This window comes from Rhinatrema bivittatum, chromosome 7, assembly GCF_901001135.1.
Source record: "Rhinatrema bivittatum chromosome 7, aRhiBiv1.1, whole genome shotgun sequence".
NCBI classification, from domain to species: Eukaryota; Metazoa; Chordata; class Amphibia; order Gymnophiona; family Rhinatrematidae; genus Rhinatrema; species Rhinatrema bivittatum.
This window is the reverse complement of record NC_042621.1, coordinates 56,405,374-56,425,164: the sequence shown is the minus strand read 5'-3', so window position 1 is coordinate 56,425,164 and position 19,791 is coordinate 56,405,374.

The window sequence follows — 19,791 nt, the reverse complement described above, 5'->3', positions numbered from 1 at the left end:
GTACGCGAAGGCGCGCTTTTTGAAAATCTACCCCTAAGTCAACTTAATTAATAGCAGGTAATGGACTTCTCCTCCAAGAACTTATCCAATCCTTTTTTAAACATAGCTACACTAACTGCACTACTTTTCATATTGTTATAGACACTATGGATTGTATTTGACCCTTCTAATTGGCTGATACTCTTCTTTGTGATTGATGTTTCATCTTTAACCCTGATAGGAGGGTTTGGGTCATGTGACTTCTGATTGGTTGAACGTTTTTGGCATGCTTTTTGCTTGCTTAAGATAAAACACTGTTGATATCTCTGTTCAGTAGGTGAAATGGTGCCGTATGAAGATGCTGTCGTATTTGTTATCTGAACAATCTAATAGCACCTTTAAATGCTATAATCTTGAATTGCTGTATTTCTCACTGTTTTCTTTGATTGACTCATGCACAGTTTTCTTCTGTAGATGCATAAAATTCACCAAAGAATTCCTTTTAAAATTCTGAAATGTTAAGTAATTTTTATTACTTTATGCATTTCTATTCTAACTAGACCCTCTCTTTCATGGATGTGAAATTCCTTTGTTGGTTCCTCCCGATGCTGCTCTTTGGTGAAACACGATCATGTCGACAGACTGTAAAGCTTTACTACTATATTTGGTGACGTATTTTGAATAAATGTCTGTTTCGAAATTGGACAAATATTATTTATTTTTGAACAGTTTAAAGCTGAATTACACATTCTTCCTATAATAATCATACTGCATATGAGATTTTCGTATATTCCTCTGATTTCCTATGTATTTTGCAATGGACATCCAGACTTTCCCTCTACCCCAAATATTCCTAATTCAGCTCAGAGCAGGAATGAGTCCAGCCAGCCCCCCTTTTGCCTTCATAGGTCTCATTGTCTGTTGCATGATCAATGCAGCTATAATTTCCTACCCATGGGAATGAAACCAGAAAAAAACAGTCTCAGAAAAAAGTTGCAAAAAGAAGTCCTGTTTAGAGCCATTTCTATTTATTAAATTTTTTCAATAATTAACAAGAGTTTCAGGATTTTTTACAACATACAATACAATTATATATCTATCCTAATTTTCAAATTTTAAAAAAAAAAAAGACATGTAACTTATACATCATACCAAAAAGGATTTCAGATCACACTCCTGTAATCATTAAATACATTTGTTAAGGAATGTAAATGGGAGATCCAAGAAGTTATAAATGAGCATTACTTCCAAAATCTAAATTATAAGAAATCAAAAAGGAGAGGTGCACATTATTCATTTCTGCGCAAACTCTAGGATTCAGCTCTCTAAGCTCCATAATTATCTATAAAGGAACGCAACTGTATAGGATCATAATACACATATCTATTATTATTAATATACATTAAACATTTGCAAGGATATCTAATTGTTATTTTTGCCCCTAATTGTCTGGCTTCTTGACACATCTGTAGCATTTGTTTTCTACGTAACTGTGTACTTCTTGCAATATTCGGGTAGATTCTAATTTTTTCATCAAAAAACAACTTTTCTCTATTACGAAGAAAGCACTTTAAGACTGAATTTCGATCCCCAGAGAAAACAAATGTACACATTACTGTTCCACGGAACTCTACTTGCTCCACTGTAGAGGTTTCAAGAAGTGCAGTCAAATCAGCCCCTATATTAATAGAGGGATTCTGTTCCTGCTGAGGTTGTTTTCTTTACAAAATTTATATTTGTGATATGTGGTATAGCCTCGGTTGGAAATAGAAGAACTTCCATCAAGTATTTTTTGAAGAGATCATGCAATGATACATATTTTATAGAAGGAAAATTTAGTATCCTGAGGTTTAAGTATCTTTGAAAATTTTCTAAATCTTCCAGCTTTCTCGTGGTGCTTGCCTCACTTTGAATTAAGTTCACTTGAACTTCTTGAATTTTTGTTATACTCTCTTCAAATTCTTTAACTTTCTTCTCATGAGAATCCAATATAGGTTTAATTTTACTGTCCTTTTGTTGTAAACTTGTTACTGCCACAGTTAGGGTTGAAATTGCCTTCTCCAAAGCAACCAGGGCACTCCATACAATATCTAGTGTTATTACTTGTGGCCTTGATAATTTGAAGCTGGGATCAAGGCTTACCTCCTGGCTCCGGCAGACATCCGAAATTCTCAACATTTCCTCTGCCGGTTCCTCTCCCTCAACGATGGTTCTCGCAGCAGTGCTCTCGTCCGCCCCAGCCTGCACGGCGGATCCTTGATGTTCAGTCTGCTCTCCTCGAGCGTCCGGACGCGCAGCTGCTCCAACGGCTCCAGACCCGGAAACAGTCGCATCCGCCTGACCTCCTATCGGCCCATCCGGCCACATTGCCCAGGCCTGCTCAGAGATCGCTCCGTGGATAGGGGGAGAGGGAGTATTGGGCGCCCCATGACTAAGAGATGTCGACATGCCCAACGGCGTCTGGGTTTGCTCTATACCCGACGCCTCCGCGGGCCTCCTCTCTGGGGTCGAAGTTGATGCCGCGCCAAAGAAGCCCTCAATCTATGGTTGGAGGGGACTTGGTAAGGCGGTGGATGCAGAAACCAGCCTTACCTTCCCCTTCCTCTTGGTATGAGGCATTCTTTTTCAGGAACACAAAATTTAAGAAACGAGTGAGGAGCTCCTCTCAGCGCATCCTCTCCTTACGACGCCATCTTGGATCTCCCTGTTTAGAGCCATTTCTAGCCACTTTTAAAGAGACAATACCACAATGACTTCTGCATATTGTGACACTTGTCTACTAGAAATCAACATTAGCAGTCCCTATCTATTGAACAACCTTTTCAACATACTACCCACACAGGCTATCCCATACTTACCCCCACATGCACACGCACACACACATCTATACCTCTTTCTCATAATCACTTTCATAAGTATACTCTGTCAGAATTAACATAGACACACGTATTCACAAATGATACCCAATGTCAACCAAAAGAAAGAAAAATTAATTATTATGATTTTACCCCAATTCAGGAAGCGAATGGGAAAGTGTGCTGGGCTTCCAGGGTGGGCTGGGAGTGTAAGACTTGCATCTGTCTCATAGGGGAAGGGGCTATCTTCTTCTCCTGTTCCCAAAGGCAGAGCATAATCATGTCCAAGCAAGGCTAAGAGATCAAAAGGACAATCATTGAGGAAGCCTCACAGATGATGAAAAAAAAAAAAAAGAAAGAAAACAGCAGGAGCAAAGCAGGAAAGAAAGCAATCAAAAATAACCACACTTTCAGCAGGAGGCATAAGAAGAAACCCGCTGGGATACATTGCCCCAAGAGAATTCAGAAACAGTTCATGCATTTCCATTGTGCGCATCAGAAAATCATGCCAAAACAGTGAAAAGGAAGTACCACCACGGAACATACACACACACATAGAGCTACAACAGCAAGGGGCAGGTGGAGGGGTCATGGATCAAATGACACACATAAACAAGAGAACACAACAGCATGCCATAGAAAGATAAACACGACATGAAAATGTACCTGCAGACGCACACACCTGACTGCGTGATGGACAATGACAAACCTCAAGAAGGGAATACTCAAGAGGTAGACCATCTCCACTAGACACAGCTCAGCTCATCCTCTGGACCCTCATGCCCCTGAGGGTCCTCTAATAGGGCACTTTTGCTCCCCCTTTACTTCTGATTTCTGGAACTCAAAACACAGAGTGCCCTGGACCAGGAATAGCTAACTCACAGCATCTGGATCAGTTTGAAAAACATCTGAGAAAAAGAAGACGCTCATTGTTGAACTGAGTCCAATGAGTTCAAAGTAAAATATTAGTCTACAGAAAAGATTTACTCCCACTGTAGCAACACACATTGGACCCATCAACAATGTGTGTGTAAACCCTTCCTTCTCACACAGAAAGACAGGTGACAACACAAGCATGATTTATGAGGTTATCCTCTTCATCCCAGTATTTGTGCCTGAAGAGCAATTCTAAGAATGCAGGTGGGGTGGTAGCTGGGGTCATGGTGAAAGTGATGGCTCGGCTGTTAGCTCCCCATCTTGGTCAGACAGTGAGCGTGTGATGCCTGCATTTCTATGCTATGTCCAGCAATACTGCTAGGATAGCACATTGCCAATATTTAAAACCCCAGGTCTATCTGTGCTGTTTAAGAACAGCTGACAGGCATCCTGTGCTTTTTGGTGATCAAAATCTCAAAGTGATTTATAAAACTAAGTATTAAACACGATGAACAGAATGCACACTGATAAAATATTTATCAAATAAGCCCCATACAGTTCAACAAAACCTAATATATAAAAATGATAAATTGAATTAATAAAAAAATAAAAACGAATTACCCCTTAATGCCATTCAAAACACCTAATAATAAAACCCATCCAAGCAGTCAAATAAGACCCCCAATTGTCTCAAAATACCAAAAGAGTTTTTTATAAATTACCTGGAGGGTATGGAGAAGATCTTTCCGGGGCCAGTCTATGTTTACAAAACTGTATGAGAGTGTGCAGGATGCAAGTTGCTTGATGGCCTGAATCTTATTTCATGCTGTTAAAGCACTTTCAATATCAGTCAATATCAGGATTTTGTAATATAAGTTTGTTGCACCTTCTTCTACTAGATTTATTTATTTATTTATTTTAAGTTTTTCTATACCGGCATTCGCAATAGATATCGCATCATGTCGGTTTACAATTAACAAGTGGATAGGTAACAAACAAGGTAAAAAAACTAACATTTATCTTAATAATAATAATAATAGTTGTAGTAATAATAATGATAAAAAACATTAAACAAGAGAAGGTTAAGGTATGCAGTTACAATAAAACAAGGGAGTAATACAACTTGGAGCATAGAAAAGAAGCTGGGGATTAAATAGAGAGAATGTAGATGTTTATATGCGCCTTTCTACATAGAGACATCAAACGTGATGGCAAATAAAGGCAATATGGCCCCTCCCGTCTGCCCATCCACACCTCTTGCTTAGCTTTGCAAACCCTTCCTCTCTCTCAGAGATTCTATGCGCTTATCTCATGTTCTCTTGAACTCTGACACTGACCCCCATCTCGACCACCTCCACTGAGAGGTTATTCAATGTGAACCAGTAGATATAGTATACTTGGATTTTCAGAAGGTGTTTGACAAAGTTCCTCATGAGAGGCTTCTAGGAAAAGTAAAAAGTCATGGGATAGGTGGCGATGTCCTTTCGTGGATTGCAAACTGGCTAAAAGACAGGAAACAGAGAGTAGGATTAAATGGACAATTTTCTAAGTGGAAGGGAGTGGACAGTGGAGTGCCTCAAGGATCTGAATTGGGACCCTTACTTTTCAATATATTTATAAATGATCTGGAAAGAAATACGACGAGTGAGATAATCAAATTTGCAGATGACACAAAATTATTCAGAGTAGTTAAATCACAAGCAGATTGTGATAAATTGCAGGAAGACCTTGTGAGACTGGAAAATTGGGCATCCAAATGGCAGATGAAATTTAATGTGGATAAGTGCAAGGTGATGCATATAGGGAAAAATAACCCATGCTATAATTACACAATGTTGGGTTCCATATTAGGTGCTACAACCCAAGAAAGAGATCTAGGTGTCATAGTGGATAACACATTGAAATCGTCGGTTCAATGTGCTGCGGCAGTCAAAAAAGTAAACAGAATGTTGGGAATTATTAGAAAGGGAATGGTGAATAAAACGAAAAATGTCATAATGCCTCTGTATCGCTCCATGGTGAGACCGCACCTTGAATACTGTGTACAATTCTGGTCGCCGCATCTCAAAAAAGATATAATTACGATGAAGAAGGTACAGAGAAGGTGAACAAAATGATAAGGGGAATGGAACAGCTCCCCTACGAGGAAAGACTAAAGAGGTTAGAACTTTTCAGCTTGTAGAAGAGACAACTGAGGGGGGATATGATAGATGTTTAAAATCATGAGAGGTCTAGAACGGGTAGATGTGAATCGGTTATTTACTCTTTCGGATAGCAGAAAGACTAGGGGGCACTCCATGAAGTTAGCATGGGGCACGTTTAAAACTAATCAGAGAAAGTTCTTTTTTACTCAATGCACAATTACACTCTGGAATTTGTTGCCAGAGAATGTGGTTCGTGCAGTTAGTATAGCTATGTTTAAAAAAGGATTGGATAAGTTCTTGGAGGAGAAGTCCATTACCTGCTATTAAGTTCACTTAGAGAATAGCCACTGCCATTAGCAATGGTTACATGGAATAGACTTAGTTTTTGGGTACTTGCCAGGTTCTTATGGCCTGGATTGGCCACTGTTGGAAACAGGATGCTGGGCTTGATGGACCCTTGGTCTGACCCAGTATGGCATTTTCTTATGTTCTTATGCTTCCGGCACCCTCTCTGTAATGAAATAGATTGCTCCTGATTTTACTCCCTTTCACCTTCATCCCATAACCCCTCCACTAAAAGAGACCTGCCTCCTTTGCACGTAAGCCTTATTTCTTCCCTTTTCCCCCTGGGTATACATGTTTAGATCTTTAAATCTGTCCCTTTTAAGAAGTTGGCCATTAGCTACTCTATGGACTGACTCCATCTGGTTTATATCATTTTGAAGGTGTGACTCCTGCTTAACTTCCTTTATATTGCAGCCTTCAATCAGAGAGATGTTTTCAATTTTATTTCATTTTCTTTTCAGGAAGGTTGACTTAGCACATTTGTCCAGGCCAAATATCCTCTTGATGTCATCTGAGAAGCTCTTCACTACTCAGAGTTGTTCCACTAAGGGAAGATCATAGGAGCTGTAAAGCTTCAAGTCATCTACAAATAGTAGGTGCAATGTTATCTGTTAATGATTAGTATTTCTGGGATTAAGGCTAAACCTATAGCCGAAAAGGTTAACGAGATTATGGAATGGATTCTGTACCAGACAAGGACCTTCCCTGAAATATTTTTTGCTGGATCTTGATGTTAAGGTTGACATATTATCCAACTTTATGATTCAGATGGAGTATAGTCTGCCACTTTTTTTTATGATGAAAATATAATCGATCAATCCAGGGCTCACTCTGTATATTTCAAGGCAATCTATTATCTAAATGTGTGGAAACATTTTTGTTTTTTATAGACAATTCATGCTATAGCGAGGTTCCAGTTTTTCTTATGGCTGACCATGGTGATTTTATTTAGCATTAAATAGACTTTGGATTATATGCTCTAGGATGAAGGAAGATTTTACTTTTTGGTGATTTTATTTCATTTTGGGGAGGGGAATTAATTTGGATTTTGTTTGTTTAATGTTTATTTCAATTTGGTTCATTTGCCATACTGAAAAAAAATAAACAATAAGCTCTGGAGCTAGGCTGCATGATATGAAGCTCCAAGGCGGTAGACTCGGGACCCGGACTCTGGGTCAGGTTGCGGCATCAGGTCTGAGTATAGGCTGACATCCCAGCATCAGGACTTAGCCTCTGGGCCGGGCTTCAGCAACGAGCCTAGGTCTGGACTCCAGCCTAGGCCAAGGCTGTGGTGACCTACTGCGGCCTTGGCGGCTCCAGCCTAGTCCTAGCTGGCGGATCCGCACCGAACTCGGTAAGTGGGGGGCCGGGGGGATCCTGGCTCCAGCACCTTTCCAGGAGGGTGAGATACCTAGATCGGGGCGGGTTCTGGGCGGCATCTGCACCGGAAGGGGAGGAGTCAGGATGGCACCGGGGTGGATGCCTCAAAAACGTCGCTGACAGCAAAAAGGTAAGGGCCCTTTTTGTCGCCAGTTTCACGCCCAATAGCAGCACCTTTTACAATGGCGCTTTCACGGGCCCGCCCCCCACTTCACCCCCTGCCCCCCCCCCGTTATTGCCGGATTTTCTAAGGTCTGCGATCTTAGAAAATCCAGGCCTAAGACAGATAGCTGGATAAGTTTTAATACATATTCGGATAAGTTGTGCCTTTGCTGCTACTTAGCCGGATAAATCAGAACTTGTCTGGATAAGTACCAATTTCAAGATTAACCAGATAAATAGCATGTAACTGCTATATTCACATATTTTTACATCTATCTTTAAAAACATACATGCAAATTTTATCTGCATAATTTTCAAGTACTTACTCCCCCTCCCCAACCCCCACTGTAAGTCATTTTTTACGCATGTAAGTCGGGAAATTTTCTAACATGAGCAAGGTAATGAAATTGCCATTTTTTCCAGTAAATCTACCAGGTCACCAGTCCAAGTTCAGGCTCTTCAGCCTGAAGTCCCTCCATTTCAATCAGACCCTGAATCTGGTCAATATTTCACTTTTAAGATGTTTATGATCACTTATTCCAGATATAGAACAGGTGTAAATATACACAATTAGGTTGCCAAATCTACATGCATAAATTTCTTATAAAATAGTAACTTAAACACATAAATGTTGGCCCTGCTCCAGAATGCTCCTGGCCTACCCCATTTTTACATGTGCAAATTTACTTATGAACCCGTATGTTGCAGGGATGGACCTTTAGGCCAAGGTAGAGTTGATGCCACTTGCAGGGAGGAGCCCTGAAGGTCCCCACCATTGGCAGGTGGATCTGGGAGAGGCAGAGGCCCAGCTGGAGCTTCACCTTTACCAGCCTTCCTTCCCCCTGGATTGAGTCTTTGGGTGCCAGGGCGGTAGGTCTTAGGAGGCGGCCTCTGCGGATGACGGGGATCCTTCGACATAGCAGAGTCAGAGCGGATGGAGAGTAGGCGTATCCTGAGGCAGGCTGGGAACAGTGGCATGTGGCATTCAAGGATGTCCCAGAGACAAGGGTTGATGGCAAGCAAGGATGTCCAGGAATCAGGCCAAGGTCAAGTACCGGGTATCCATCCATAGGAAAAAAAATGAACGGAAATGTAGGGCAAGAAGGCAAGGAACAAACAGGCAGGTGAGGAATACTTGTCAGAACTGAAGAAGTAAAGAAGGACTATGGACAAAGAGTCAAAGACAAGCTGGAACTGAAGAACAGGGACATGCTGGAACTGAAAAACGAAGACAAGCTGGAATTGAAGAACAAGACACTGGCAACTCACACTACTAAATGAAGCAAGCTGACCTGTTGCTGAAGAACTGGAGTCATGGCTGGAGAGGCCTTCTATAGGCCTCAGTGTTGCATGTCATCAGTAGTGTTCACAGGGGATTTCCTGCCACTGTCCCTTTAAATACAGAAGGCAACACCTTGTGTAAGGAGTCAGTGGTGTCTTCCAGCCACACTGGGGTTGTCGGCGGTGTCTCGACACATGGAAGAGTGACGAGACAGTCTGGGGCAGGGGTTGCTGGCAGTATCTTTGCCTCCCCTTGAGGCAGAGGTAAGAGAACCAGCCAGGGAGTACCCCACGGTCCGCCAATCATTAGTTATGTGTGTATACTGAGGCACGAGAATATGCTATTTTATTTGCATATCTGCTGATTTTTACAGGTCCAACATTTGAAAAGTCATCATAAAATGTTAAAAAGGCGATCCCTTTTATTGTTCAAACTGAATACATTACTTGACTAGCTCTCTTATAGTCCCTTCAGCAGGTCAAAACAAAATGAGCACTTTGAAACAAAAGTGGACAGCTACCCGAAAAGAAGATTGACTCACAAAATACACAAAATGTTGGATATTTTTGTCTCGCTTTGATGGTTAAACTTTATTTCCATGCATTCAGTTGGTCATACACAGCAACCACACTACTTTATCCTAGGAGACATTGAGAAAGACTGAGTCAAAGCTATGAAGAGGTCATTTCAAGGCACATTAAATCAGGTAAAAACATACTTCAAGGGTATAATATTTAGGGCTATCGTGCTATTTGGAAAGCTTCATCAAAGGTTTCCTTCATTTTTTTTTTTAGCTTGTATCAAAGGTCCTAAATAAATAGATTCTTGTGCGATTTCACAATCTTTGTGCTACTTTCTGCTAATTTGCTCCATAAGGATAGACTCCCCCCACCCCCCAAAAGTCCCTTTCAAGCCTAAGTGCGCTGTCTAAATTTAGTATTATGATCATTAATTTTGTTTTAACTCAATAACAGCGAAGATAATGACTTTTATCTTAAAATAAAGATAAAAAGATTAGTGAAATTGAAACTCTGGGCAGAAACACGTTTCTTACTTGAAACTGTATCATCATCCGTGCTGAAAGAGACTGATTATAATCTGCAAAGAGATACAGCCCTCAAGAAGTCAGCTTTTCATTACTTCACAATTTTTTTTTTTCTCACCGGCAAGTATAATTATAGTTTTGCATAACCATGCAATGAAAGGAAGTCCTTTCTTGCAGTGTTAATAAAGGACCTTGCCTAACATGTTAACAAAGCAAAGGCACTTTATATAGGTAATGTCATTGTGTAATTAGTATGCTCATACAATGATTTAAGATTACAGTTTATCTGAATCTAATAACCACCTATCAGCAGCTTTACCACTCTGTCTTTTTCAATATCTCTTTCCTCATGAATGGATTTGAGTTTGCACCTGCTCAGTGGGGCCTCCCGGTATAGAGAAAATAAGACATATCACTAAAGAGCTAGAACAAAATGTATGCGTGCAGACACACATACGTGCACATACGCATGCATGCACACACACACACACACACACATATATATATATATATATATATATCTATACACGTTAACAATAAATGCATAACAACACAGAGGGGTAGATTTTCAAACCGCGCGATTTGGCGTACTTTTGCTGGCGCATCAGGTGCAAGCAAAAGTACACGGGATTTTAGTAGATACGCGCGTAGCCGCGCGTATCCGCTAAAATCCTGGATCGGCGCACGCAAGGCTATCAATTCCGTATAGCCAGCGCGCGCCGAGCCGTGCAGCCTACCCCCGTTCCCTCCGAGGCCGCTCCAAAATCGGAGCGGCCTCGGAGGGAACTTTCTTTTGCCCTCCCCTCACCTTCCCCTCCCTTCCCCTACCTAACCCACCTGCCCGGCCCTGTCTAAACCCCCCCCTTACCTTTGTTGGGGGATTTACGCCTCCCGGAGGGAGACGTAAATCCCCGCGCGCCAGCGGGCCGCTAGCGCGCCGGGACGCAACCTGGGGGCGGGTCCGGAGGGCGCGGCCACGCCTCCGGGCCCGCTCCCAGAACGCTCCCGACACGCCCCGAAAACACCGCACAGTTCGGGCCCGCCCCCGACACGCCCCCCTCAGAAAACCCCGGGACTTACGCGAGTCCCGGGGCTCTGCGCGCGCCGGTAGGCCTATGTAAAATAGGCTCACCGACGCGCAGGGCCCTGCTCGCCTAAATCTGCCCGGATTTGGGCGGATTTAGGCGAGCAGGGCTCTTAAAATCCGCCCCAGAGAGTTTAGAAGCGGTGTGAATGAGGAATGATTGACTAGGGCAAGTGATATATGTGTGTTATTGTGCCAATTTTATTTTTTGAAATATTTTTTGAATAGTTTTGATATTCTTTGCCATTGCGTAATAAAACTTGCAACATTAATCATCTTTCAAATCATTTAAAACATTAGTGGTGTTACTTACCCTATTTTAGGGATCTTTGATGGATATACCATTTAAAGCCTAGATCCAATAAACTATATATATATATATATATATATATATATATATGTATATATATATATATATATATATATACACACACACACACACAGTGGGGCAGATTTTAAAAGGGTTACATGCGTAATATATGCACGTAACCCTTTAAAACCCTTCCTGCGCGTGCCGAGCCTATTTTGCATAGCCCCGGTGACACGCACAAGCCCCGGGACGTGCGTATGCCTCGGGGCTTGAAAAAATGGGCAGGGCGGGGCTGGGAGGGGCAGGACGAGGGCGTGGCTGCTGGGCCCGGGGATCGCGTGCCGGCACTCGGCCAGCGCGCGCAACCTATGCCTGCCCAGAGGCAGGCGTAAATAATAAAACTAAGGTAGGAGGGATTTAGATAGGGCTAGGGGGCAGGTTATATAGGGAAAGGGAGGGGAAGAAGGGGGGGGGCGGAAGGAAAGTTCCCTCCGAGGCCGCTCCGATTTCAGAGTGCCCTCGGAGGGAACGGGGAAAGCCATTGGGGCTCCCCTAGGGCTCGGCGCATGCAAGGTGCACAAGTGTGCACCCCCATGCACGTGCATATTATAAAATCTATGCCCACGCGTAGGTTAAAAAATCTTGCCCAGTATGTATAGAGAGAGATCCTGAGCAGAATAAATACAGTTAAATGAATAAACTTTAAGTTTTCTGAAAAGATTATGGGGACATTTTTCCAGTACTATCATCTTCTTGGGCCATCATTAAATAATTATTTAATGCATATATTTATAAAGGGTTTCATGCTCCTCTGCACTGTTTAATAGGGATGTGCACAGAAAAAAAAAAAGTCAGTTCATCTGCTATTTTTTTATTCATTTTAATTCCCAAGTTCATTCATTTATATCATTAATTCATTTCATTTGTTTCCATTAAAGTCAGTGACGGAAGCAATACATCCTATTTGGGCTCTAATGCTGGGGTTTTTCTAATAAACTTTGGCATCAGCTGAAGATGGACCGCACTCCAGACACCAAGAGTGGGTAAAAAGTTGTAGCAATAACTGAAGAGGATTTCTCTCTCTCTCCAGTGCAGAGTGTCCTTGCCCATGAGGACCCAGCTGCTGGAGGTGGTGAAGAATTTATTTGCCTCCTTAAGCACTGGAGATTGGAAATAATTAGAACCTCCTATCCAATACAGAGGGAAGCCTCACCAAATCCCTACAGTACCTGAATGTGATCCTCTGTGAAGCGCCGAAAAGCGGAATATAAATAAATAATAAAAATAATAACAACAGTTGTGGTATGAACAGTCCAAGGCTTTGTGAGACACACAAAGCAGCAACAACAGTGCCGTGAATACCCACAAGCACCAGAAAAGGGCAAAAGTGCATATGACCACCCCAAGGCACCAAGAGGGGACAAAGAGCGCCGAGAACAATAGCATAAAGACCCATGGTACCAAGAGAGGGGCAGAACAGTATAATAGTAGAATGAAGACCCCTCCTCCTCCCCCCCCCCAAGGCACCAAAAGCAGGGCCAAGGGAACCAACAACACTGGCAAGAAAGACCGCAAAGCATCAAAAAAAGGGGCAAAAAAAGCAGAAGAACAACCCAGAAGGCACCAACAATGCCACTGCAACAGTGGCATAAAACCCATAAGGCACCAAAAGAGGGGCTTCGTGCATCAGCAATAGAAGTATAAATGAATGCCCCAAGCACCCTAAAGAGAGAAGAGCAGCGTAACCGTTTCATGAACACCCCGAAGCATAAACTGAGGGGCATGGAGGAAAGCATCAGCAAGGCATAAAGCGAAGGGTAGGATAGCAAGAAGAGTGGCATCGACGCCCACCGAGCACAGAACGAAGAGTGGGACACATGAGGAGTGGCATTAATATCCCCAGCTATTGAGTGAGGGCTAAGACAGGAAGAGGCAATGGCATGAGAACACCCCAAGGCACCAAAACGGAAGCAAAGGCCAGTGACAATGGATCCGTAGAGAGGTAGAGCATTCTCTCTTGCTCTTCCCTTGTCACATTTGCCTCTTGATGCCAGTGATGTGACGGAAGTTATTAAAACAGATCACTACTGGGTAGGGGTTTTTAGTGGACCAGTCAGCAGTCACTTTAGATACAAATAGAACACAGTGAATGAATTGATGATGCTTGCTAAGTGACTCTGCACGCTAAGGAGTCAATATTCAAATGGTTTGGGACTTAGCCAGTCAAACCATGGTCTTTTCAAATTGGAGGCAGTTGAGGGTGTTCCAGAGCAGAGCAAAGTTAGCCAGATAAGTGACCCGGATTAGTCTGGTCATGCCAGAATGCTGTCCTCAGCTTGGCCAGATGAATTTTATCTGGCTACCTAGGATTTTCCCCTGCTGTATTTAGCAGATCCTAATCGGCAGCATTCTGCTGCATATCCCAGACAAGTTATCTGGCTACTTTTAGTAATTAGCTTGTCTGCTTCCCATGCTGCTGAATATCAGGCTCTAAGAAAATAAGACAAATCTAATACAAGAGTCCCACACATTACACTATAATGTTGATATGCAGAAAGTTAAAATACAATTTTTAAAGACCAGCATAGGAAATCTGAGAAATATACCAGCAATAACCTGCAAGGTAAATATACTGTTCCCATGTAAAAGCATCATTATCTAGGTTTGACCTATTTGTTGTAAATGAAGTTCTGATATTTTGCTGGATTATTTTCTAGTAAAGTGCTGTGCTACTATCCATAAAATGAAAGAGCAGTGTGAGTGAGTAAATGAAGGACCAAGGTTTATTTCTAGACCTCTCTTTTGTGATTTTAAGAGTTTGCAGCTTTCTCACGAGTCAGCAATATTATCACAGGGAAGGAGACGAGTTCAGAAGTTCGGTTTTGGTGGAATCTCCAGAGGTGTACAGATCCGGTCCTTGAGGGCTATAAACCGGTCTGGAGCTCAGGATGCCAGCAATGAATATTCATGAGATATATTTGCTTATATCCAATCTAAGAAGCATGCTAGCTTCCTCATCCTGTAGTTTTCTTACCCTGAAAATCAAATTGGTGTGTGTGTGGCCCTCGAGGACCAGAGCTGTACTCCTGAGGCATAGGGTTACACCTGTACTGTATTGTACCCGAGTCTTTCACATTTTCATATTTAAAGATCATGATTTGATTAAATTGCACGAATTGTATGGAATCTTTCCTTTCTTTTTTTTTTACAGAAAAATATCTCCATGAAGTAGTAACTGAAAAGGCAGATTAAGACATTTCCAAGCATTTGCTAACCTACTTAAAGACATCATTGCTCCCTTGGGCCTCTATAGCCTCACACCTTCCTTTGCAGACTAGCTGAATAGGTAAATGGGTTACACCAGGCCAGGAAATCAATGTGTATACTCTGCTCTCAGTCACAGATGAGCTTGTCGAAGCCCATTTTATTATAGCTCCAGGAGCCGTATTGATCTGACTGTTAACTACTCTGGGTTGGCTAGCAATCCAATGAAGATGTGTCCCTCTGTCCATCCAGACACTGCCTTCCTTCAATAGTTCTCAGAGACTGGCTATTTGTAAACCAAATTAATTTAATGTTTGCTTAATCAAAACTGACTACAATGAAACCTAAATGCTATTAATTGCTAAAAGAATAAACAATAATACTGATGCAAAGAAACTGCAAATTTGTGTAAGTTGCTATGTTTCTTTGGACCTTCGAATTAAAATAGCAGTTTCATCATTTCTAGAAAGTATTATGCAGTAATTGTAACTGTAATTTGTTTTAGATTGTTTCTTTCATTTGAGATGTTAATATGCTTTGGAATTTTAGCATTTCAAATGCACAAATGCATTTATCTCCAAAGTGGTTGGAGTGGCTACCCATGTGGGTGCACTGCCAGCACAATGATAATTAAGTGCATTTATTTGATTATTTATTTAGTTGTTTATTTTAGCATACTTATAAACTGTTTCCCCGCTTTCTAAAAGCCATGCAAAACAGCATACAAAAGCATAAAAAGGCAGTAGGCCAAACACATCTAATAATATTAAAATTTGCCACAATACATGAAAACAATAAATAAGTGAAACAAGATAATAAACAGAAGCCAGCCAACCCAGTCTGACCTTATTCAGGCCACCATCACCCTCTGCTACCCCTCCCCCCACTAATTCCTTAGGGAGTTAGTTCCTACCATGTCAAGAAATTAAAAACTGTGATGGTTGTCCTCCGTAAGTTGCCCCACAAATGAGTGGTCTAGTGCCAGGGGAGTCAAATCCAGGCCACTGATGATAGAGGGACTTCTGCTTGGGCCAGACACCTTCAGGTTGAGCCCTTCTGTGCTGGTGGCATAAGAAGCAGGAATGGACGCTGGCATGAACAGGGGGGCGAGAGGCCTAGAGCAGGGTGAAGAACAGGAACAAACCAGGAATCCAGGAACCAAGGAGGGAGAACAAGCAAGAGCATAGAATGCAGAATCTGAAGGCTAAGTAGTCTTCCAGATGAGCCAGAGTATGAGGATCAGAAGGTAGGATCAAGCTCTAGCAACTGATGCTGAGACTGCCTCAGTATAGTCAAGTCTATACAAGAAACAAGGTTGCCATTGGGGGAAAGCAAAGAGAACAGAGCTGTGAGGACTAGTTAGAGAGTTCAAGCAGCTCACAGCACCACCTGCAGGTTGGAGGAGCACTCGGTAATGGATCCTTACAAAAAATCAAGCAATCCAGAAATACCACACTGCTCAACAGATGCTACCCATCTTCCCTACAGCATATCTGCAGAAATCTAATTTGGATTGGTGGAATATAAATGCTTTAAATAAATAAATAAGATAAGAATATAAGAACACAAGATAAACAAACAAACTAAACTATTCGATACAAGTTCACCTCAAGTGCCTTTCTTTACCATTGTGCCTCTTAGGTTGATATAATACTTTGAAGCTGATATACACAAAAGTCCAAGTCCCTAAATGTAGGGCCCTAAATTAGGAACCTAAGAGCTGGATTCACTAATGCCGCAAGGCATAGTGAATCCCACGGTAGCGAAGTAGGGGGCGGTCCTGCGCTAGCCGGCAGCTATTGCACCTCGGCGGTGTGATCACTGCCGGTGTCGCGCCAAATAGCTTACACCATAAAAGTTATTTGGTGCAAAACTGACAGCGATAAAGGTGCTTACCTTTCGCTGTCAGCGCAGTCTTCGCGGCGTCAGCCCCGGTGCCACCCCGACTCCTCCTCTTCCAGGGCTGACTCTGCCCCGAGCTAGCTATCGCGATAGCTAGCTATCTAGCTATCGCACGCGTGCGATAGCTTTAGAAGGTAACCCCCTAAGTAATGTGCTTAATTTTAGCCAATCTCAAGAACCCTAAGACACCAATTTGGAGTTAGGATCCTAAATTAACCCTTTTGAAAAATTGCTAGTGCTGCATCCCTAAATTTAGGGTCATAAAAGAGTGCATGGGTAGAGTGGCAGAGATAGGGCAGGTAAGAAGGTTAGATGCTTGGCACTGATTTTTATCATTAGGCACCTAACATGGGAGCCTAGATCTAAGCAACTGAATAGAAGGCCTAAATTTAGGGATTTAAGTTTAAGGCCCTTGAATGAATTTGAATTTTCAGCTGAAAGTTTAGGGGTCAATATTGAAAGTGTCGTGTCCGAGAAACCACCCCTGATTTAGTCAGTCAACTTTTTTATCAGGATAAATAGTTGGCTGATTAATTCCAGGGTGGTCTGGGGGCATGCTGGGGTGGAGCACACTTATCCGGCTAATAGATTGATTTATTAACCTGAGATAAGGCAATATCATGAGTTAAACAGCATGTAACGCATGTTAAATGTTGTTTATCATACAATATTGCCATAACAAGCAGCTTATCCATAGGCCAATCCTATGCTAATAAAAAAAATTAGCCCCATTATTTTAGCTCAATTAAGGGAGCTGTAGTCTGTTTTTTTTTCGAAGGGAGCATCAGGACACTAATGCGGTTCCCCGCTGGTCCCAAGGTAAAATTAAAAGGCTTAAGGCCCAAATAATCGCGGCCTCCCAATCCTTACAAAATCATTCTGAGGATTTTTGAGACCCCTGTTGCCTACCAATGCAGCAGTGCCCTCCACCCCCCCCCCCCCCCACCACCGAAATTAAAAAATTAATTACAACTGTGCGGCAACGGCCTGCTCCCTTCCTCAGTCCCTCCCCTAAAATGTCTAAAGTGCTCCCATGGTCTCATCCTCGAACCTTGCTCTTGTCATGAAATAAAGTCAGGCGTATATTTGTGCTCGCCGGGGAGCCCGCACAAATGTAGGCCGCGTGCGTAACTTTTAAAATCTGCCCCTTAGTGTAGCTGGGTTTAAAAAAGGTTTGGATAAGTTCTTGGATGAGAAGTCCATTAACTGCTATTAATCAAGTTTACTTAGGGAATAGCCACTGCTATTAATTGCATCAGTAGCATGGGATCTTCTTAGTGTTTGGGTAATTGCCAGGTTCTTGTGGCCTGGATTGGCCTCTGTTGGAAACAGGATGCTGGGCTTCATGGACCCTTGATCTGACCCAGCATGGCAATTTCTTATGTTCTTATGTTCTAAATATAGCATCTGAGTAAATATGTTTGCCTGTTTTAATGCTATATATATTAAAAAGCCTATTGTAATATACATATATAACATAATACAGGCAAACATATTTACTCAGGTGCTATATTTTGGACAGTTCTGGCTGTAATACTTATATATAGACTGTCATACATTGTTAGGGCCTGTTTCATAATTCTTTTGTACTCCATAAAGCTGTCTCCTCTTTGTAAATGGATACTCCTGCTGCCTGCACTGCACAGGTACCTTAATAGTGACCTAGGGTATTAGTGCCCTTCATGCAGGCTGCCTGTGCAGGAATACCTTTTGTGCAAGTGCCATTGCATCACTTCTATGAACAGTAATGGGTGCAAAGAGCCATGCTACCCAGTAGGATACGTTATGACATACAATTATTCAAGTCCCTGTTCCAGTTATAGTGTACACTCAACTTTTTCATCTTATTTCTTCCTATAGATTGAGGATCTCAAGAAGAAAGCCCAGTAGTTGTGCCTTAGGAAGAGGAGGTAGATGGACTGGCTGCGGGCTTGGTGGACTGGGACTGGAGGTAAGTTCGTCTCCAGCCATATTCACATGGTCTGTGTAAATCCTGTTTCTATCAGCATGTATGACCTTGCCTCTGCTTTCAGCTAACAATAATCCTCACTCACACATGCTTACATCGAGAATTCTCTCAGGGTCACAGGCAGTGCCTAATGAGGTGTTTATTGAAAGGTACCCTCTGGCCTAGCTGGGAAACCTTCAGGTTCTTCACAAACACTCAAATTTTTCTTTACATGCAAATGATGTGGGCCCTATCCAACACAGTTGGTATACACAGCCTCATGGCCCAAGATGCCTTGCTATTTAGACCACTACCCATTACTACAAACCCTGTCACAGAGTAAAACACACAGTCCATTGAACATGCAAGGCAGCTTCAAAGAACAGCCAGCTGAAATAGGTATTCTGAATGTCCAAGAATTTATCCATCGGTTAGGTATCACATATAGGATGTCATAGCTTCATACCTTAGCTTTTCCCTTGCCCTACACCTTCTCAACTAGAGCAATGCCCTCTAACAGAATGAAAGCACATGATACACTATTGATGTTCTCTTCACAGATGAGACCTTGTTGCAGGCAGAGGAGGAAGAGCAGGAGGAGGAGAAGCCAGAGGAGGCTACCGGCGATGACCCAACCCCAGCCCTAGTCCCTGCTGACGCAGATGCCACCACTGGGGGAGGAACAGTCTGTGCTCCTCCCCCACCCGGAGGAGAAGCAGCAGCGGTGATGGTTCACCACCTCCAGCAGGAGGCACATCCAGGACCACAGCACCCTCTCCCCATCCAAGTAGGGCCTACTCCCCTTTTGGGCTTATGTTAGTAGGGCCGCTGACACCCAGACTGGCCAGCCTTTGCTGGCTGAGGGAGGCCCAAATCACACTCTGCCTCTTCCAGCATCATCTGCTGGCCTGGCTGGATAATCAGGCTCAGCGCCTAGAGCACCTACTCCAGGCCCTGAGCCGGTTTCTCAGCCACAGCTTGCACAGGCCATGCAGATGATGGCGAGAGAGCTGAGGGCAATACGAGAAGCTCTTGGGGTCTTGTCAAAGAAGGCGCACGTCAAGCTGAAGTCCAGTAGCACCAAAACCTTGGCTTGACAGATGGGCATTTTTGCGAGGCCCTTAAACTTGCTGTCACTGGCCTCCCTACTGCCCAGGCCCCCTTTTTAAGCTCTTGTATATATAGTTTTGGTTCCTAGTTATTCCCCACACCTGT